Genomic DNA, 22,745 nt, shown 5'->3' with positions numbered 1-22,745 from the left:
GTAAACTTTTTTTTTGATATCCTGAAGTGTCACATTTTTACTCTGATGCTTACCAGAAAAATAATGGGCTCTAATTTATTACTTCTTTTTTCAGTATTCAGCATATTTTGGAGTGTGATAAAGAGTTAGAATCTAAATGTATATTTACTTTTGTTTTTCCATCTGGATGTTTTTTATATGTTAAGTAGTTAATCTATAATGAGCCAGGAGATCATTTCCATTCTTAGTTTTAAAAAATATTTTCAAAGACGTTTTTATGAATAGCACCTCTTCTGCCTACCTCATAATTTCACTGATTTCTCTGCATAGCCTGCTTTAGAAACATGTGTATTTTCTCATAGAAAGTTTCATTGCATCACTCGGAGCCTTAACTTCCTTATTTTTAATTATCTTTGTTTTGTTTTGGTTGTTTGGGAAGTGGTTGCACACTTTTGCTTTTATGTAGTAAAACTTCAGAATGTTGCATCTTGAGGTTGTTTATATAGAACCTTTGTATGGTTATCAGGAAATTGTTGACAATTTTGAAGTGCTTGCTATGTATAATAAAGAATAAAGTTTTAGTCTTAATGTTTATTATTTTCTGTGATCAGATTCAGTTCTTGACTCTAGCCCTTTTTTTCTTGTTTTTTAACTAGAACCTCATTGTAAAGTCTATTTTCCTTTTACTCTATCCCTCCCTCCCTTTCTGCTCTTATAATTATAGTAGCTTGGTTTCTTCTGAACTCAGACCTTTTCCAAAAATTGTTTTTCTGTAGTAGAGCTCTTCTGTAGATTTTATGTCAAGGTTTCTTACTAACTAAAGCAGCAGGTTACGTGCTCACCAAAAGGTTGGTGGTTCAGGCCCACCAAGAAGCTTCATGGAAGACAGGCCTGGTGATCTGTTTCTGAAAAGCAAAGACCTTTGAGAACCCAATGGAGCACTTCTACGCTGCTCCCAGGGGGTGTGGTGAAACAGAATGGACTCAATGGTGGCAGATTACTAGAATTCTTTTTCCTCTGTTTTTCTGTTTGTCAGAATGAAAAGCTGTCAAATGTTTATATATCTTCTGTCAAGTTTTTAATTTTACTTTATTTACTTTCAGTAAACAACATTGTGAGGTTAGTAGGGGAATACTTAAGTATCCTTAAATACTGTATTTCTTCCACAGCAGAAAAGATGGAATTGTGCTTTATGAATTAGAGTAAATTAGCTTGGTTGCTTTTTACTTATTGGCAACTCTTGAGTTTGTTTTCTTTCTTTTTCCTTACACAGTTCTTAGAATTACCATATATACTCGTGTATAAGCTGACTTTTCCAGCACATTTTTTTAAATTTTAACAATTTATTAGGGGCTCATACAATTCTTATCACAGTTCATACATATACATACATCAATTGTATAAAGCACATCTGTACAGTCCCTGCCCTAATCATTTTTTTCTCCTCTTTTCTTTTTTTACATTTTATTAGGGACCCATACAACTCTTATCACCATCCATACATATACATACATCAATTGTATAAAGCACATCCATACATTCCCTGCCCCAATCATTCTCAAAGCATTTGCTCTCCACTTAAGCCCCTTGCATCAGGTCCTCTTTTTTTTTTCCCCTCCCTCCCCTTTCCCCCCTCCCTCATGTGCCCTTGGTAATTTATACCTCGTTATTTTGTCATTCCAGCACATTTTTAATGCAATTTTTGTGGTAAAATTAGGTGCCTCTGTTGATGTTCAGGTCGGCTTATACTTGAGAATATACAGTATATGGGATTCTTTTAAAAAATAGGCTTGATTGTTATCCACCTTAATAAGAGCATTGTGTTTCCTTTTTAATCAATTTAAATGAAAAAGAGTTTTAGAATCAGAAATAATGAGTAGACAACTCTTAACAAGTCTAACTAAATTTTATTTCTTTTTCTTTAAAATACATTTCATTTTAGTTTCAAATGTCAGTTATTAGAGCTATTGCTATTTTAAAAACAGATTAATTCCTCATATCATTAAGGAAAACCAGTTTCAAGACCAAACTTCTTTTCATAACTGTGTTCTAGCTTACCTTTTACATATTTGTTCTGTGGCATTATTTCAGTATTTTAATAAAATTATATGTAGAATTGTACTTATAAGAATGGCTGTCTATGAATAAATGCTTTCAGTAATTACTTTTATTTCTGATGACTTAACTATTACCATGAAGTCACTCTGCAATGAAAAAGTAATAAAGTTTTTGTACATAACTAGGACAAGAACTCCTTGGAGGAATACTGAGTGAATGATTACAGAGAAGGCAATTTTTTAGTTACAGATTAATTGTCTTGAAAGTTAAATTCACCATTAAGACTCAATGCTTTTAAAGACTCAATTGTTTTTGAAGAGATAATTTTTTTATAAAATTAGATTAACTGAATAATTAGAGCTTGGTTTATAAGAGCAATGAACATCTTCACTTAAACAAAATTAGCTCTTGAAATTACTTTCATTTTTCTTCACACCATAAGCTGAAGCATAAGGTGGGGTCTATTCCTCTACCTGATATGTTAGTAGAGTTTTTATGACTTTTTCCCATGCTGGTGAGTGAACTCTTAATGCCATCAATGCCAGTAGTTTTGTAGTTAGGCACCTGGCTGAAAGTTGTGATTGAGAATATAGAAAAATAATTTATATAATTGCTGTTGGAAAAACTAAGGTTATTAGGAAACTGTTAGATGCTGTTAAATCCAGGGTATAATAATGCCTGATATAATAATGAAAATTAAACATCTATAGTACAACAAATTCACCCCAATTATAAGTGTACCTATAAAAATTTTGATACTTCGAAATGCTATTATTATTTTAATTGTAAAAATTTCATATCAAAACAGTTGTCATTACCAGGGTTCGTATGTACTTTTTAATAACAAACTTACTTATAAATACTCAGTTTGACATATGTGTCAGACTCAGTACATATGTGAAATAAAAAAAATTTTGAAATTTCTCACAACTGACTCCTACACATTTGTATAATTTTTTTTCAGAATTGCTTTTAGTATCAGTTGAAAAATGTTATGAAGGCTTGTCAGAAGTTATATATTAATATTATTAAAGATGGCATTTTTCTTGTCATTTCTTAGATTGATAAGCCATCAATTTTTTCCCACTAGTATTTTGTCCTAAATGACAGCACTTGAGAAGAGAGACATATCATCTTTTTCACTAGTTTACTAAAAACTACATTAAAAATCTTAGGTATTTTCATTCTACATAGAAAACAGAACAATTCCAAGTTTTATTAATTTTTCTTCTATATTTTCTAATTTTTCTTCTATAAACAAGGATCTTAATAAGACAAAGATGTGTAGATTTTCAGAATTATAGAAAGTATTTTCTTGGTGTCTTAAATAGAAGACACATGGAATTGCTTTCAACTTGGAAATATTATGGACTCAACTGCTAACTGGAGAGCAGAAGACTTGATTTAACTAACTCTGCGGTCATCTAGTGATGATATAAATATATGTCATTATTGTTTTTTGATAAATAACAACCTAAAATAATAAGTGGCTTATATAGAAGATGAATCTCATTGGAGAAATCAACTTAAAAAAATCATTTTATTGAGGGCTCTTCCCGCCTTATAACAATCCGTACATCAGTTGTATCAACCACATTTGTTGCCAATGAACTTTATTTGAAATGAACTTTATTTGAAAACATAAATGAACTTTATTTGAAAACATAAATTAATGTACAATGAAGTTTCTGGAAAGGAAGAGTTTAAGAAAAATGTTGGTCCTTTGGAAATATGTTAGTCTTTATTATATTTATACTTAGCAAAATATATCTCCTACCTCCCATTCTGTAATCAGTATTTTTGAACTCTATAATAATATAGAAACAGATGTATATGTGGTCCAACATCAATAGATGCATACTTATATATAAAAACAAAACACCATCACAGATATTTGGTCCTTATCTTATAAAACTGCCTTTATTTCTTAAAAATCTTAGAAGATAGTATCTGTCAAAACCAAACCAACAAGAAAAATCATATTGCTATTCAGTTGATTCCAACTCATAACCACAGGGGTAGGGAACGTCTGGCACTAGGGATATTTAAGGTCCATGAGATCATCAGTACCGGCGAACACCACACACCTCACCAAGAGAAACAGTTCTAGCAGTCACCTTCACTCACTGATGTCGAGTTGATTCCGATTCATAGGACAGGGTAGAACTCGCTCTTGTGAGTTTCTGAGATTGTAATTCTCTCTCCCTAACGTATAAGAAGGAGCTTTATAACAAGAAGTAATTATTTATCAAGAAGGCATCCCAACCCAGTCCAACTGAAGTCCCTAAGTCAGATATTAATCCATACATTCCTCTTCAGATTCACATAGCCATCTGTCAGTGATGATATAGGATGGTGAACTAGGAATTAGAAAGATTATAGGCTGTTGGGTTCAGTGTCTCATGGATCCATATCTGTGGGGACATGGCAGGAAATTGTAATTTTTTTAAAAGATCATTTTATTGGGGGCTCTTACATCTCTTAAAAAATCCACCCATCAATTGTATCAAGCAAATTTGTACATGTGTTGCCATTATTATTGTAATCGTTTTATTAGGTGCTCATACAACTCGTATCACAATTCATACATGCATCAAGTGTGTAAAGGATATTTGTACATTCATTGCCCTCAAAACATCCACTCTCCACCCAAGCCCCTGGAATCAGTTCCTCATTTTTTCTCCTCCCTCCCTGCTCCCTCATGACCCCTTGATAATTTAAAAATTATTATTTTGTCATATCTTGCACTGTCTGACATCTCCCTCCACCCACTTTTCTGTTGTCCACCCCCCAGCGAGGAGGTTATGTGTAGATCCTTGTAATCGGTTCCCCTTTTCAACCTACCCTTCCTCTATCCTCCCAGTATCTCCACTCACACCACTGGTCCTAAGGGATCATCCGCCCTAGATGCTCTGTGTTTCCAGTTCCTATCTCTGTACCAGTATACATCCTCTGGTCTCGCCCGATTTGTAAGGTAGAATTGGGATCATGATAATGGGTGGGGAAGGAAGCATTTAGGAACTAGAGGAAAGTTGTATGTTTCATCGTTGCTACATTGCACCCTGATGTCTCCTCCCCGAGACCCTTCTGTAAGGGGATGTCCAGTGGCCTACAAATGGGTTTTGGGTCTCCATTCCCCACTCCCCCTCATTCACAATGATAAGATTTTTTGTGCTGATGATGCCAGATACCTGATCCCTTCAACACCTCATGATCGCACAGGCTGGTGTGCTTCTTCCATGTGGGCTTTGTTGCTTCTGAGCTAGATGGTCGCTTGTTTACATTCAAGCCTTTAAGGCCCCAGGCACTATATCTTTTGATATCCAGGGACCATCAGCTTTCTTCACCACATTTGCTTATGCACCTGCTTTGTCTTCAGTGATTTTGTCTGGAAGGTGAGCATCATAGAATGCCAATTTAATAGAAGAAAGTATTCTTGCATTGAGGGAGTACTTGAGTGGAGGCCCAATGTCCATCTGCTACCTTAATACTAAACCTGTAAATATATGCACATAGATCCATTTCTCCATCCTCATATATAAATATATTTGCATATATACATGCCTTTATTTAGACCTCTATAAATGCCCCTAGCCTCCTAGCTCTTTCCTCTATTTCCTTTGACTTTTCTCTTGTCCCTATCATGCTCAGTCTTCATTTGGGTTTCAGTAATTCTTCTTGGTTACATTACCCTTGATCTCGCCCTACCAGCCCTCCCACACTCTCCTCACTGCAGATTTGGATCACTTGATGTTCCCTTGTCCCTAGGTTTGTTAACACCACTACCTTTTCTCCCACCTCCCCCTCTCCCATGTGCCCCTGAAACTGTCGGTCCCGTTGTTTTCTCTTCCAGATTGTTCTTCCAGCCTATCTTATTTAGACAGACCCGCGGAGATAATAACAAAACAAGACAGAGCAAAACCAAGCAACAATATACAACAAAACAACAACAACAACAAACCAATGACAGGAAAAAAAACCAAACACAAGAAAGAAAAGCTTGTAGTTAGTTCAAGGACTATTTGTTGGCCTTTAGGAGTGTTTTACAGTCCAGTCTGTTGGGGCATCAAGCCCTGGCCCCAAAGTCCACCTTCGGCATTCTCTGGGGATCTCGCTGCTCCATTCCTTTGCTGTTCTGTTGCACCCCCTTAGTGATTTGCTTTGGTGTGGCGGGATCAGATCGGGCGCAATTCCCACACTGTGTCTCCAGGCTATGGGTCACTGAGGGACGTTGAGCCTTCATTGTTTTATAAACATTTACTTTCTATTTGAGCCCTTGGTATCAGCTCCTCTTTTCTCCCTTCCTCCACCCTCCCAGAGACTGTAACTTTTTTTTTTTTTTTTTGAGACTAACACTTAACAGAAGAAGTACGGCATGTCTTTTACCCACAGCCAATCACATTAGGGGTTTGATTAAATGTTTGACCAGCATGACTCTCTAATGATGTTAATAATATCCAAATAGCACTTGGCAGAAAAAAGGTTCTCCACCTTTATAGGTGGTGGTGGTGGTGTTACGTTCCGTCTAGTCATTGCTGACTCATAGCGATCTCATATACAACAGAATGAAACACAGCCTTCTCCTGTGCCATCCTCACAATTGTTATGTTTGAGCCTGTTGATGAAGTTATTATGTCAATCCATCTCCTGGAGGGTCTTCCTCTTTCTCACTGACTTTCTACTTTACTAGGCATGTTGTCCTTTTCCAGGAACTGATCTCTCTTGTGAACATGTCCAAATAGATGAGACAAAGTCTTGCCATTGTTACTTCTAAGGAACATTCGGGCTGTTGTACTTCCAAGATCCTATAGACCGTAAACCCTAATAGTATACACTGCCACATTTCTCTCCTGTAAAGAAACTGGTGGGTTTGAACCACTACTCATCTTTTGGTTAGCAGCTAGATGCATTAGTGCTTGTTGACATCTGTTTTCTGTGAAAGTGCTTGTCAAAGAGTAAAATTCTAGGCTAGATATATTTATTATTAATTTTACTTTGTTTAATTAGATAATGGCAGTGATGACAGCCTGCCATTACTTTGTGGTTTGATAGCAAAGGGAATTGGGGATCCTAGTTATCTTTTAGTCAGATTTTTTTTCTTTGATGGAAAAGAGGATTTGGGGAAAATATTTTAATGTAGTTGAACTGATGACTGCCATGTTGCCAGTAGCTTCAGAAGTTTATGAACCAGGAGAATGATAAATTGTATGTTTGATTTGAGATATTGATGGAAGCAAGTGAATGAAGTAGAAAACCTGTCATTAACGTGTTAAATATTCATTTTGTTATAATATAAAACAACAACTCACTGCCATTGGGTCAGATCTGACCCATAGTGACCCTTTAGGACAGGGTAGAACTCCTGTATATATCCAAGACTGTAACTCTTTCCAGGAGTAGAAAGCCTTGTTAGAGCTGTGGTGGTTTCGAACTGCTGACCTTTCAGATTAGCAGCCCAACATGGAACCACTATGTCACCAGGGCTCCTGCCTTCTTATAATAGTGGGGGACAAAAAAGCTAATGAATACTCTGTGATATGTTTAAGACTTTTGCAGCATTCAATTATACAACAAATTTCCTGTGATTGTAAGTGTATAGTGTTTGATTTATGTTCTATTCTTAGGGGTATCTTTCAAAAACATTATTTTCCACAAATCATTTGAAATGTTAACTTATAGTGGCATATTCAGCTCTCATGCTTAATAAAAGACTTGTTTGTCTCATCATTTGTAGTGGGAATTGATAAGTTGTTACTGACTCATTCAGTGACAAAATGGCTTTGTTGTCCAGCAAACAAATTCCATTCTACACCCCCCTGTGCTCCATAGTTTTTTATTTTTAGCACTATTTAATAGGAAGGAAGAATTTTCTCTTAGACCACTTCAATTTTTTATGCATTGCAGCAATATTCAGGGATGCTGGTGAGCAGAAGTTGTGGCAGATGGGCCAACCTGATGCTCTGCAAAGATGGGGTGGTTCTTTTTGATTATAGACTCTGGCAGCCTGTGAAGTGGAGATAGGGAGCCACAATCCATTCTACAGGCTGCAGTAACCACGTGGGTTGTGGTAAAGCCAAGAACAACTTTGTTTGGACATAGTAGAAGAGCTGGCAAGATCCATTTTTAATTTCTTGGCACATACCTACATATGGATGGCAACACTGTCAACACTATGTAAAGGGACTTGAAAAAATCCATGGGAATATCCTATTGTCTTTTAATTCCATTTTCTCAAATTTTTTGAAGTATCTTCATATATTTGAGCACTAAGAAAAATGATATTTATAATGCCACACTATTTTCTCCTTTGAATTACAGGTATCTGCTCAGAGATAATAAGCTAGGATATAGGATCCAATATCTGAGAGCCTACATCGATAACATCTCAGAAATAGAAGTAGACTTATTTTCTTCATTATTTAGGCAACTACTCTTTGTTGAGCTATACAGCATAGTCTTTTAGAATGGGTTTGTTTAAATTTCACAGACTAAATAAACAATAGTGAATAAAAGGTTAGGAAAAATCAACATCTGGGAAAATAAGTTAGTAGAGCCACTTGGAAAGAGTTTGGCAATATCCATTAAAACAAAAAAATGTGCATGACCTAGTAGTGTTTACTAGAAAACCATTCACATGTATGTTTCCAAGGAGGAACATATATTGATTTTCTTTTATTGCAAGTGTTTGTGTGACAGAAAAAAATTAATAGTTTAAAAAATGCCTAGCAATAGATAAGGGCAAGTCAAAAAGCACTGCTGCTAAGGTGCCAGTTAATATATTCTAGTCTGTTCCAAACAAAAGGTGTTTACAACATAACTCTATGGTCTATGGATGGCTGTAGATAAATTCTCTCAGTACATCTGTCTTAGTCTTGTTAGGGTGCCTTCCAAAGAGGAAAACGTTTTGTGCCAACCCCAACCCCCCAAAATTTTGATGCCATGCTAATATAAAATTTTTACGAAACTCAAGTGGACATATTCCCAAATCATTGTGAAGCTATGCAACTTTATGAGGTTACTTACTGTCTCACAGAAAACGACAGTTTTTAGATGGATCAAGCATTTTAAGGAAAGTTGGGACGATGAATTCGAGGTAGTAAGGATAACTCAGAAGGCTATAGTGACTGCTCTTTTGGGACTACAAAAACAGAGTGATTGATCCTCAGTACTAATTCGGAAGAAGTTTCAAGAAAATTGAAAACTGCATTGATGAGAACAAAGTTAGGAAATTTGCACTGAGGACTTTTTTTCATCATAATGATCCACTTTACTTTTTCAAGGGAAACTAGTGGTAACCAGCATTTGTTGGGAAACTTACCTCATACCCTACAACTCTGATTTTGCCCTTTCAGATGACGTTTTCCCCACAAAACTGAACATTGAAAAGAAACACAGATTGAGCCCCTCAAGGCTGCCATATCTGTTGTTTTAGTGTGGACTAAATTGTAAAGCTCAAGATTCTTTGGAAAAGGGTTAGGGAGGTGGAAAAACTGCCTTCAGAAGTCTATAGATCTAAATGGATAATATGTTGAGAAACAGTAGCTTCACATTTTGATAGTTTCGTTTCATAAAGGTGCCTGATTTTATAGCAGTACTTTTGACTTACATTCATGTAGTGGACTAGTGTATAGCACATACAGGAGCCCTGGCAGTGTATTGGGTCATGCTTTGGGCTGTTACCACAAGGGCAGCAGTTTGAAATCACCAGCTTCTCTGTGGGATAAACATTGTTAGGCTTTCTACTCCCATACAGAAGTACAGTCTTAGAAATCTACAGGGGGCAGTTCTACTCTTAGAGAGTCACTATGAGTGAGTCGACTGGTGACATGTATAGTACATAAAGAACCCTGGGTATTGCTATGGGTTAGATGTTGGCTCCTAACCACAAGATCAGTAGAAAGCCAATGCCTACTCTGAAAATCCTGTTAGAGGCCTCAGGTTATATATGCATAGATAAGATAAACTCCAGGGGTGGAGTATACATTATTAGATTTGGGTGAAATTTGATTGCACCATGTAATTCCTACCAAACTATTCTTCCCTGCATGGGTCTGGTAAGAAGGCATTGAAAACACTGATAGGATTTACTTGGAGTAATTGTGAATAGGATTCCCTACAATGCCACCCTACTGCTTATCAAATGAGTCCACTGAGAGGCACTGGGTGTGAGCAGGGACCAGAAATGGAATGGGTCCTATGGCCGTAGCATCTGGCATACCCCTGGCCTGACTTTAAAAATTTGAACTAATACGTGAGATATTTCCTCAAACTTTGTGAATTACTGTGTGACACTGCAGTGATTTTCAGAACCCACAGATGTAGCGTAGCTTGGTATTAATTTTTTAAAAAGAAATTATTACTACAGTTTGTAACAGATCCAAACTTTATTATAAAGCTCCTTGATTTATTTTAAGCCTTTAATTTCTAGTGTTGACAAAAAGTTTAATTTCATCTTTTTTTGGTCTGAATTTACATTGCTTTTATGGAGGAATGTATTTTCCGTTATCTTTATTCTACCAATCCAGAAATTAACATCCTTAGAGTTTTTATTTTGGGAGAAATTTTTATACAATTTGAAATATACATATCTTAAGGTCAATGTGTTTTGACATGTAAACATTTCTACCATCCAAGAAAATAAATCTGCCCAATCAATCTCACCTACCCTCAGAGGCATCCATTACTTGTTTGTTTCCATTGATAAATTTTGCATGTTCTACTTAACATGGAATTCCACGGCATTTTATTTACTCCTTTTTTTCTTTTTATTTTAACATTTTATTAGAGACTCATACAACTCTTATCACAATCCATACATATACATACATCAATTGTACATTCTTTGCCCTAATCATTTTCATAGCATTTGCTCTCCACTTAAGCCCATCTCCCAGGGAGGAGCTCACATGTAGATCCTTGTAATCGGTTCCCCCTTTCCAAACCACTCATCCTCTACACCCCAGTATTACCCCTCACACCCCTGGTCCTGAAGGTATCAACCACCCTGGATTCCCTGTGCCTCCAGCTCGTATCTGCACCAGTGTACAACCTCTGCTGTATTCAGACTTGCAAGGTAGAATTCGGATCATGGTAGTGGGGGAGGAAGCATTTAGGAACTGGAAGAAAGCTGTATTCTTCATCTGTGTTACGTCGCACTCTGACTGACTCATCTCCTCCCCTATACCCCTCTGTGAGGGGATGTCCAGTGGCCGACAAATGGGCTTTGGGTCTCCAGTCTGCACTTCCCCCTTCATTCACTATGGTAAGATTTTTTTTTGTTTGTGATGATGTCTTATACCTGATCCCTTCGACACCTGGTGATTGCACAGGCTGGTGTGCTTCTTCCATGAGGGCTTTGTTGCTTCTGTGCTAGATGGCTGCTTGTTCACCTTCAAGCCTTTAAGATCCCAGACACTATCTCTTTTGATAGCCAGGCACCATCAGCTTTCTTCACCACATTTGCCTATGTACCCGTTTGTCCTCAGTGATCGTATCATGGAGGTGTGCAGCCAATGATAAGATTTTTTTGTTCTTTGATGCCTGATAACTGATCCCTTTGGAACCACGTAATCACACAGCCTGGTGTGTTCTTCCATGTGGGCTTTGTTGCTTCTGAGCTAGATGGCCGCTAGTTTATCTTCAAGCCTTTAAGTCCCCAGACTCTGTCTCTTTTGATAGCCGTGCACCATCAGCTTTCTTCACCACATTTGCTTGTTCACCCGCTTTGGCTTCAGCGATTGTATCGGGAGGGTAAGCATCATAGAATGCCAATTTAATAGAAGAAAGTATTCATGCATTGAGGGAGTGCTTGAGTAAAGGTCCAAGGTCCTTCCGCCATTTTATTTACTCTTTTTATCAGCTTTCTTTTGCTCACTGTAATGTCTGAGCTTTGTGCATATTGCTTTTTATATATATGGAGCTCTTTCCATATTGTTCAATGTTAGATGTTGTTTTCTGATGCTCAGCTACCTATGTGGAACAAAACACTGCACCATCTTCACAATTGTTGTTATGATTGAGGTGGTTGTTGGAGTCATCCTGTTAATCCATCTAATTGAAGAACTTCATCTTTTTTTCCAGACCTACTTTACCAGCATGAGGCCTTTTTCCAGGGACTGGTCTCTCATGATACTATGTCTAAACTGTGTGAGATGAGATCTTGCCATACTTGCCTGTAAGGAGCATTCTGACCATATTTCTTCCTAGACAGATTTGTTTGTTGTTCTGGCAGTCCATAATAATTTCAGTATTCTCTGCCAACACCATAATTCACATGCATCAATTCTTATCTGACATTCTTTATTCATTCTAGCTTTTACATGGTAAATAATAGTCTATACTGTGAATATTAACACTTTGCCCACATCTTTATGGACATTTGGGCATTGTCTGGTTTTGGCTGTTAGGAATGCCTCACTCTGAGTATCTTTATACCAGTCTTTTCATGAGCATATGTTTTCATTGTTTTATAAAATGCTGAGATGTGAAATTGCTAGTTCATAGGGCAAGTTAAGTTGTATGTGTAACTTTATAAGAAATCATTGAACTCTTTTTCCAAAGCAGATTACTATATTATATTCCCATTAGCAATGAATAAAAGTTTTGGTTCTATATCATTGCCAGCTTTTAGTTTTCTCAGCCATATTTTGTTTTGTTTTTAAATTGTAGCAAAAATATACTCACCAAAACATTTACTAAGCAACTTCCACCTTTACAATTCAACAACATTGTGGTAGTTACATAATTTCATGTCAACTCGTTAAATAAGTATAGGGGTGGAGTCCACACTGTCAATCAGGTCACAGCCTGGTGATGCCTCCTTGTGGGTGTGGCCTTATCATGAGGATTCTGGGAACTTCCACTTCCTCTCTGCTTCACCTAACTGCTGTTTAGTCACTCAGAGAGCTGCTGGAGCCACAATACCTGCAAGAGCCCTGGAGATGCTTCCACCACCACTGGAGCCATAAGACATTTTACCCACCAGCCTGTGATATTCCTGCATTCTGCAACATTGATTGTGGCTGTGTGAGTCTCAAGAGAGATTTATAGACTAGTATTGGACATATGGGCTAATATTGGACTAAAGGACTTGATCTGAACTGGGCTGGGATTTTTCTCAATATATAATTGCTCTTTGATATCAAGCTCTCTGTTACATACTTAAGTGTTTGTGTTTGTTTTTTTATTCAACCTGGGCTAACACTGGTATTGATTACAATTTTCTTTTTTATGAATTTTTAAACATTTTATTTTGATTAGGTGGGGTTATATATATCTGATCATCATTTCTTTATTGAATTTCTTTTATTTTTTAATTAAATTTTATTGGGGGCTCTTACAACTCTTATCACAATCCATACATATATCCATTGTGTAAAGCACATCTGTACATAGGTTGCCATTTATCCTTTTCAAAACATTTTCTTTCTACTTCAGCCCTTGTGGTCATCTCTTTATTGTTTTTCCCCTCCCTCTCCTACCCTCCCTCTCCCATGAACCCTTGATAATTTATGAAGTATTTTTTTTATGTTTTATACTGTACACTGTATTCCTTCACCCATTTTTCTGTTGTCCATCCCCCTGGGCCATACGTCAATCATTGTGATCAGTTTCCCCTTACTCTTCTAGCTTCACTACTCCCCTTATTGGTCGGGAGGGATTATCTGTCCTGGATTTCCTTGTTGCGAGCTCTTATCTGTACCAGTGTACATATTCTGGTCTAGCCAGATTTGTAAAGTAGAATTGGGGTCATAATAGTGGGGGTTGAGGGAAAGCATTAAAAAACTAGAGGAAAGTTGTATGTTTCATTGGTGCTATACTGCACCCTGACTAGCTCATGTTTTCCTTGTGGCCCTTCTGACAGGAAATGTCCAATTAACTACTGATGGGCTTTGGATCTCAACTCTGCTTTCCCCCTAATTCACATTAATATGATTTTGTTTTGTTTTGAGTCTTTGATGCCTGATACCTGATCCCATCGGCACCTCATGATCACACAGGCTGGTGTGCTTCTTCCATGTGGGCTTTGTTGCTTCTCAGCTAGATGACTGCTTGTTTACCTTCAAACCTTTGAAACCCCAGATGCTATATCTTTTGATAACCAGGCAACATCAGCTTTCTTCACCACATTTGCTATGTACCCATTTTGTCTTCAGCTATTGTGTTAGGGAAGGTGAGCATCACAGAGTGCTGGGTTAGTAAAACATAGTGTCCTTGCGTTGGGGGAGTACTTGAGTGGAGGCCCAATGTCTATCTACTGCTGTAATATTTTATAAATAAATATATATACATAGATTGATTCCCCTATCATTATATATGTATATCTACATATATGCATGCCAGTATTTAGACTTTTCTAAATGTCCTGCCAGTTCTTTCCTCTATTTCCTTTTACTTTCCTCTTGTCCCACTATCATGTTTGGCTTTTGTTCAAGTTTCAGTGATTCCTCTCGGTTACATTGCCCTTGATCAAGCCCCACACAAGCATCCTATGCCCTCCTCGCCATCAATTTTAGATCACTTGTTCTTCCCTTGTCCCTGGGTTTGTTGGCACCCTCTTTCCTTTCCCCCACTTCCCACTCTTCCATGTCTCCCCACAACCGTCAGTCCCATTGTTCTCTCTTCCAGATTGTTCTTCTGCCTATCTTGTCCAGTTAGACATGCAGATTACATTTTTCATGTTGTCATTGCCCTTCCACCACCATTAACACAAACTCACTGCTCCACAAATAAAAACTCTCCTAATCATTTCTCTCCCATCTCTCATAATGATTAATAAATAGCTTTGGTTTCTATATATTTGTGCAGTTCATGTAAGTAAGATCATGTAGTAGTAAGTACTCTTTTCTACAGGCTATTGTGACATGCAAAAGAACCTCATTTCTCTTACTGGCTTCGTAATAGTCCATTGTGTGAATGTACCACATTTTATTTATCCATTCAATATGTGGACATTTTGCTTTTTCCCATCTTTTCACTTCTGTGCAAACATTTCCATGAGCCTTGGTGTGTGTACATGTTTCTGTTGCATTTTTACCTTTGCTTTATCTGAGTAAATACATAGGATTGGGATTGCTGGGCATATGTCGTTCTGTGTTCAACTTTCTGAGGAACTGCCAAACTTATTCACAGTGGGGAGGTGACACCAGTTTACATTCTCTCCAGCAATTGTTAAGGGTTCTGGATTTTTCCATAGCTTTACTCCTTTTTTGTTTTATTTTTGATTATTGCCATTTTAATGAGGGTAAGGTGATAGCTTGTGGTTTCGCATTGTATCTCACTAACAGCTAATGAGGTTGTGTACTTTTTCTTTCTTGTTTTTTACGGTATAAACAATAACTTTAAAAGTACAAAACCTTAGCTCGCTCGGCAACCAACCCAAAACACAAGAGTTAAAATCCTTCAAAACTAGATTCATCATCATCATCCGTGTGTCCTAACAGAGCTTCAACTTTAGCTGGAGTGTGGTTATCCCCATAGACATCGTCATGACTGAGTTTGCAGTCATTACCATCACTGCTGTTGTTCTCATACAAAGTGCAGTCTTCACTGCCATCCATAGCATTACTAATGCCACATTTCTTGAAGGCGTGTTGCACAATGTCATCTGGAATCTCTTCCCATGCAACACAAACCCACTTTGCTATCAAGTCTGTTAGGCTTCATCAGATTTCCAACTTTTGTCAGTCGGGCTTGACCAGATGAGATCCATTCATGCCACATCTTTTGCACCTGGTCTTTGAAAGGTTTTCTTAAACACACATCTAGGAGCTGCAGTACAGATGTAAGCCCACCTGGACTAATAGCTAAAGTAACTTGAGAAGACTTAGCCAATTTTTTTACATCATCAGATGTGTGGAACACTGAACATATCCCAAACTTGCAATGATGGGTTTTTCTTTAAGGCTGCTCCTGGTCATCCGTTCCACATTTCTTCCAGCCATTTTTTTGTTCCGTCTTCAGCCAGCCAGCCTGTAATATGTGCATGCACTGAAGTTCGGAGTGGGAATTTGATCCTCTTAGGCAAGGTCTTTCTTTCAAAAATAATGACAGGCCGCAGCTTAGTTCCATTAACCAAACATGACAGAATGACTGTGAAATGTTTTTTTCCATTTCCTGTGGTTCTGAGTAAAATACTTAGTTTTATCTCCGAAACTTGCCACAGTTCTGTTGGTTGGAAGATCAAAGGTCATAGATGTTTCATCCATATTCCCAATATCTCCCAGGTCATAGTTATGGTTCCTTCTTTGTTTTATGATGAATGAATGGAATGACATCACTTTTTCATCAAGGTCTTTTGGCAACTTCTGTGAAATCTTTGTTCTTTGCCACAAAGAGGGCAAACCTATTCATGAAGCGGGTATACCATCCTGCTGATGTAACAAGATTTTCAATGCCTGGTGCTTTTAATTTGTTGTCTTTAGTCATTTAAGGGGCACATAAGCGAATTCCCAAGTGTGTTGTGCAGTAACCATTTTGATACTCCATAACCCATTTATGCAATTCAGTCTCTAGAGCCCCATATGAAGTCATTAAACCATGTCAAGCTTTTTTTGGCCTTTGGAATCTTTTCCAAGTCAGCTTTCATTATCTGTCACTCCCTCACTTGTTTTTCTGTCAATATAAAATTCCTTACTTGTAATACTGTTATTGCTTTCTTCTGCTCTTGACACAAACTTAAGTTTGAAACCAGCTTCATATAACCTGCGTTTTTGTTTTGCTTCAGGATTAGAAGTATTTGGATCCATTTTTTCGTAGCGTGCTCACTGAGCCTTCTCAATCAGAGGAAGTGGGTTCAACCTGAAATTACATCACCGGGGTAGGGCAATGGTGTGTTGAGGTTGAGTACTTTTTCATGTGCTTGTTGTTCATTTGAATATGTTGAAGTGTTTGCTCAAATCCTTTGCCTGTTTTTAAATGTTAAGTTGTAGAACTTTTATATGTATTTTGTATATTAAGTCCTTATCTGACAGATGGTTCTCAAATTCTCTCAATATGTATATTCTTTTTATTTTGTTGATAAAGTCTTATGCTATTTAATTTTAGCCATTCTAATAATTATCTGTAGGAGCCTTGGTGGCATAGTGGTTGCATGTTGGGCTGCTAACTGTAAAGTCAACAGTTCAAACCTTAGCTGCTCCGGGAGAAAAAGATGAGGCTTTCTACTCTTGTAGAGTTACAGTCTCAGAATCCCACAGGGGCAGTTTTCTCTTGCCCTATATGGTCACAATATTAGGTTGTCTATCTTTATAATATATGTTGTAAAGGAAGGTAAGAAAGGAGACGTGTATAATTGGGATCATTGAAAATGTTCAGTAACAATGAAATAAATGGATACTCTTAAATCTGGCATTGATTTTTTTTCTTTCATCAGAGATCTTAGAATGGAATGATCAAATTTATTTTTTATGGACTGAATTTAGAACAAGTAGAAAACTTATTTAAATTTAAGTTATAATAACATGACTTATATTTTGAGTTCAGAGTGAACCATAAGTATATATCTTTCATTAAAAATCGATTATCTAGTTCTTTCCTAGGTGACAGAATATATTTATAGAGGTCCAAAGACTGGAATGTACATATGTAAATATATTTATATGAGTGTGGGGAAACAGCTCTATGTGCATATATTCATAGGTTTAGTATTAAGGCAGCAGATGGACATTGGGCCTCCACTCAAGCACTTATGCAATGCAAGAACATTTTGTTCTATTAAATTAGCATTCCAGGGTGCACACCTTCCTGACACGATTGCTGAAGAAAAATGTGTGCATAAGCAAATGTGGTGAAGAAAGCTGACGGTGCCCGGCTATCAAAAGATATAGCGTCTGGGGTCTTAAAGGCTTCAAGATAAACAAGTGGCCAACTAGTTCAGAAGCATCCAAGCCCACATGGAAGAAGCAAACCAGCCTGTCTGACCACAAGGTGCAGAAGGGACCAGTTATCAGACATCAAAGAATTAAAAATCATATCAATGGGTGCCTACCTCCCTGATACGATCAATGAAGACAAATGTGTGCATAAGCAAAGATGGTGAAGAAAGCTGATGGTACCTGGCTATCAAAAGATATAGCGTCTGGGGTCTTAAAAGGCTCGAAGAAAAACAAGTGGCCATCTAGATCAGAAGCAACAAAGCCCACATGGAAGAAACAAACCAGCCTGTGTGACTAAGAGCTGTCGAAGGAATCAGGTATCAAACATCAAGGAACAAAAAAATCGTATCATTGAAAATGTGGGTGAGTGCAGAGTAGAGACTCAAAGCCCATCAGTTGGCAATTGGACACCCCCTTACTGAAGGGTTGTGGGGAGGAGATGATCAAGTCAGAGTTGCAGGGTAGCAACGACGAAACATATAACTTTCCAATAGTTCTTAAATGCTTCCTCCCCTCCACTATCAGGATCCCAATTCCACCTTACAAATCTGGCTAGACCAGAGAATATACATAGGTACAGATAGTAACTAGAAACACAGGGAATCTAGGACAGATGACTTCTTCAGGACCAGTGGTGAGAATGGTGATGCCTGGAGGGTGGAGAGAATGTGGGGTAGAAAGGGGGAACTGATTACAAGAATTTATGTGTAGCCTCCTCCCTGGGGGAGGGACAGCAGAGAAGAAGGCGTCAGACAGTGTAATATATGACAAAATAATTTATGAATGATGAAGGGTTCATGAGGTAGGGGGGAGTGGAGAGGGAGGGGGGAAATGAGCAGCAGATATTAAGGGTTCAAGTAGATGGCAAATGTTTTGAGACTGATGATGGCAACAAATGTACATATGTTCTTGACACATTGTATGTATGTATGGACATCCCCTTACAGAAGAGAAGGATCTTGGGGAGGAGACAATACAGTCAGGGTGGGATGTAGCAACAATTGAAAACACAATTTTACTCTAGTTCCTAAATGCTTCCTCCCCCCCCCCCCCCACACACACTGTCATTATACAAATCGTATCTTGCAAGTCTGACTAGAGCAGAGGATGTACACTGGTACAGATGGGAACTGGATGGGAACTGGAAACACAGGAAGCCAGAGTGGATGATCCCCTCAGGACCATTGGTGTGAGTGGCGCGACTGGGAGGGCATAGGGAGGGTGGGTTGGAAAAGGGGAACCTATTTCAAGGATCTACATGTGACCTCCTCCCTGGGGGACATACAACAGAAAAGTGGGGGAAGGGAGACATGGGACCGAGTAAGATATGACAAAATAATTTATAAATTATCAAGGGTCCATGAGGGAGGGGAAAAAAAGACCTGATGTCAGGGACTTGGGTAGAGAGCAAATGTTTTGAGAATGATGAGGGCAACGAATGTTCAAATGTGCTTTACACAATTGATGTATGTATGGATTGTGATAGGAGTTATATGAACCCCTCATGAAATGATTTTAAAAGAGGAGCTGATACCAAGGGTTCAAGTAGAAAGCAAATGTTTTGAGAATGATGATGGCAACAAATGTACAAATGTGCTTGATACATAGATGTATATGTAGATTGTGATAAGAGTTGTACAAGCCCCCAATTTAAAAAAATTAATTATCTAACACTGAGTCAGTTTATATGGTTATTTGATGTACTATGAACTATTACTTTTCTTGAATAGTATTTTATAAAGGTCAGACTAAGTAGTTATGGTTTAGCATTGTCCTTGATTAGTAAGTCAATTTTTTTCTGCCTCAGTTAAGAAAATTAGCATCTTTTCTGCCTCATGAAGGTACTCTATAAAATTGCAGTTATCAGAATCCTTTAATCCTTAAAATAGAATAAATACATAATCACAAAATTTTTTTCATTATTTTACTTAGAGTTGCTTTCCTCATATGAGAGGCTTGAAAAAGTTTGTGGAAAAAATGGAACAAAAATAGTGGGGTAAAAAAAGATAATAAATTTTCCCATAAACTTTTTGAAGTCTTCTCGTTTATTTTTTGTTAACTCTTAAAATACATGTTCATCAAGTTCATATTGCATAATAGTCTACTTTGAAGGAATCAAAACCTTTTGTATTATTAGAGATTCTAGTTTATCAAACAAATTTTAGGCCCGTTTCAGAATTCTTAAAAATTATGACTGCATTAAAGTATGAACCTTCAATTTTGTCCCTTTTTTTATCAGAGAAAGAAAAAAATCTATGACTCTAGCTCACCCATTCAATTCACTACCATGGAGTTCATGCCAATTTATAGTGTCTACCATATGGGACAGGGTAGGACTGTCCTTGTGTGTTTCTGAGACCATAACGTTTTATGGGAATAGAAAGCCCTGTCTTTCTCCCACTGAAGTCACATATGTCCGAGTTATTTTCTGAAAGTCTGGTAGTATGTTCTCTTCATCGTGACCAGCGGCAAATAACTTACTGCCTGTAGTGGTTGGTCTAGGCTGCCCTTTATCATCTACCGGAAGCCATTCTGTAGGGAACGTGCTGCAGGAGTTTGGTGTATGTACATTTACTTCAGTTCAGCCACATCAAGCACATTTATAAATTGTTGTAGTTCCTTTGCTCTGTCACTTTGCTTCTTGCCACATGTTTGTAAATTCTTAGTTTTCTTTGGCAGCAAAAACCTAGTTCCCAGGATTTATTTACCTCCATTGTTATCTTCTGATTCACATGTTATTAAATTCTCATTAATGTCTTTGGAACCAAACTATTAAAACCAGCAATTGAAAAAAAAAATCTGGCACTACCTTGGTTCTGTGGGAGAAATGAAGAAATACAATATTGACACACTTGATAAACTTACTATGTACTGGAGAGGGAAGACTTACTTGTTTCATTTGATAAAAGTTACAGTATAAAGCAGTGTGTATTAATATAAAACATAGCCCTTGCCAAAAATTAAAAAAAAACTATGTGAAATGGTGCTCTTGTATTTCACTTTCTTACGTATGATTTCTTGCATGGAAGTGAAAAGGGTGTAGTTAGAGCCAAAGTCTGGAGAATGCCTCCAGCCATGCAGTGCTGAGAACTCCTAGTCCACAGAAGAGAAGCTAGGTGCGAATTTAGAGATGGCAGAGAGCTTCATGCTGGCTTGCTTTCTTCCCTTCCTCCGCTTACCATGTGTTTGTTTTTTAAAGTGTGTGCTTTTAGTTCCTTACAGGAACAGTGAGTTCTCACCTCTTCATATGACCCTGTACAAACTGTTTAGCTTGTCTGCGCAATTCAGAAGGAGAACTGGACCTATTTATCATTGGTACTAGAAACATAAAAATATAGTATAAATTTTCAAAATCATTTAAACTCTGTTTTCATCAAATGACATTTTAGGACAGAGATGCCTAGAACCATAACTCCAGTGGTTCACACCTGTGGATCGTGACCCCTTTGGAGGTCGAACAACCCTTTCACAGGGGTCGCCTGATTCACAACAGTAGCAAAATTACAGTTATGAAGTAGCAAGGAAAATACTTCTATGGTTGGGGGGTCACCACAACATTAGGAACTATTAAAGGGTCATGGCATTAGGAAGGTTGAGAACCACTGCATAACTCCTTTGTTGTCTTTTCACAGCTTATTATTCATTGAAAGCAGTCATCTTTATTATTCCTTCTCTTGAATCGATTTCTTTCTTCCATCTTCTCTCCATTGAATTTTTCAGTAACCTCTCAGCTAATATCTATTGCCTCAGTCTACCTCTTTTTCAATCTGTTTAACACACTGAGACCCAGGTGTATATAAAACTGATGGTTACTTCTTCTTTTTGATTGTTCTGTGTCTTAAACCTGAGAATGAATTTTTTTGCGTGTGTTTCAGAGTACTCTTTTTTAAACCTCTGTCAGGATTTTCCTGATGACTGTCAGAGCTAAATTTAGATATTAAACAGACAGCACCAGCTTATATATAAGAGAGAGAGAAAAATAAACCCCAAACAAATAAAACCCAGACCTGTTGCTGTCAAGTTAATTCTGCCTTGTATCAAACCTTATAGGACAGAGTCGAACTGCTCTATAGGGTTCCCAGGCAGTAGTCATTATGAAGTGCAGACTGCCATATTTCTACCACAGAGTGGCTGCCAGGTTTGAGTTTCTGACTTTCAGATTAGTAGCCACGTGCTTAACAACTTTGCCGTCAGGGTGCCTCTTAAATAAGATAAAGGAGTGTAATTTTCTCACACATGAATCTGGAGATAGGCTATCCAATTGTATGGCAGTTCATAGCCAGATAGGCTTGTTTATCATCCTTAGTGACTTCTAACTTCAAACTCATAGTGAAGTGGCTGCTGGAAGCATTGTTTCTCTGTTCTAGATGGGAAGAGGAGGCAAGGGCAAGAGGACATAATTTACCTGCTTAATTACCTTTTAAAGAGCCTTCTTGAAAATTCTTAACAACTTGCATTACACTTCTACAACTTCTGTTACATTGGCTAGTGCAGAGGTTCTCAACCTGTGGGTTGTGACCCCATTGGGGGGGGGTTGTCAAATGACCCTTTCACAGGGGTTACCCGATTTATAACAGTAGCAAAATTACACTTATGAAGTAGTAAAGGAAATAATTTTATGGTTGGGGGGGGGTCACCACAACATGAGGAACTGTAATAAAGGGTCGCAACATTAGGAAGGTTGAGAACCACTGGGCTAGTGCTAGTTGTAAGGGAAGCTGGGAAGTTTGTCTTGTAGCTGGGAATATTAACACCTTTAAAAAAAAAATCAAGAGGCTATTGTGGCTGCTAATTATCACGCCAGCTTCATTTCCTGCAGCCCTTCTGCTTGTG

The 22,745-nt window shown here is 37.7% G+C and overlaps 1 protein-coding gene and 1 pseudogene across 3 annotated transcripts in view; one reads left to right on the top strand and one right to left on the bottom strand.

Annotated features, from left to right (window-relative positions):
- Positions 1-15,596, bottom strand: part of LOC142460220 (small ribosomal subunit protein eS8 pseudogene) — a 41,744-nt pseudogene extending 26,148 nt beyond the window's left edge.
- The window catches only part of USP32 (ubiquitin specific peptidase 32), a 201,818-nt gene that overhangs the window by 27,845 nt on the left and 151,228 nt on the right, over positions 1-22,745 (top strand). The gene's annotated exons all lie outside the window — the stretch shown is intronic.

Source organism: Tenrec ecaudatus, chromosome 10 (genome assembly GCF_050624435.1).
Source record: "Tenrec ecaudatus isolate mTenEca1 chromosome 10, mTenEca1.hap1, whole genome shotgun sequence".
Classification (NCBI taxonomy): Eukaryota; Metazoa; Chordata; class Mammalia; order Afrosoricida; family Tenrecidae; genus Tenrec; species Tenrec ecaudatus.
The sequence above is the reverse complement of the archived record's forward strand: the minus strand, read 5'-3'. Positions and strand labels throughout refer to the sequence as shown.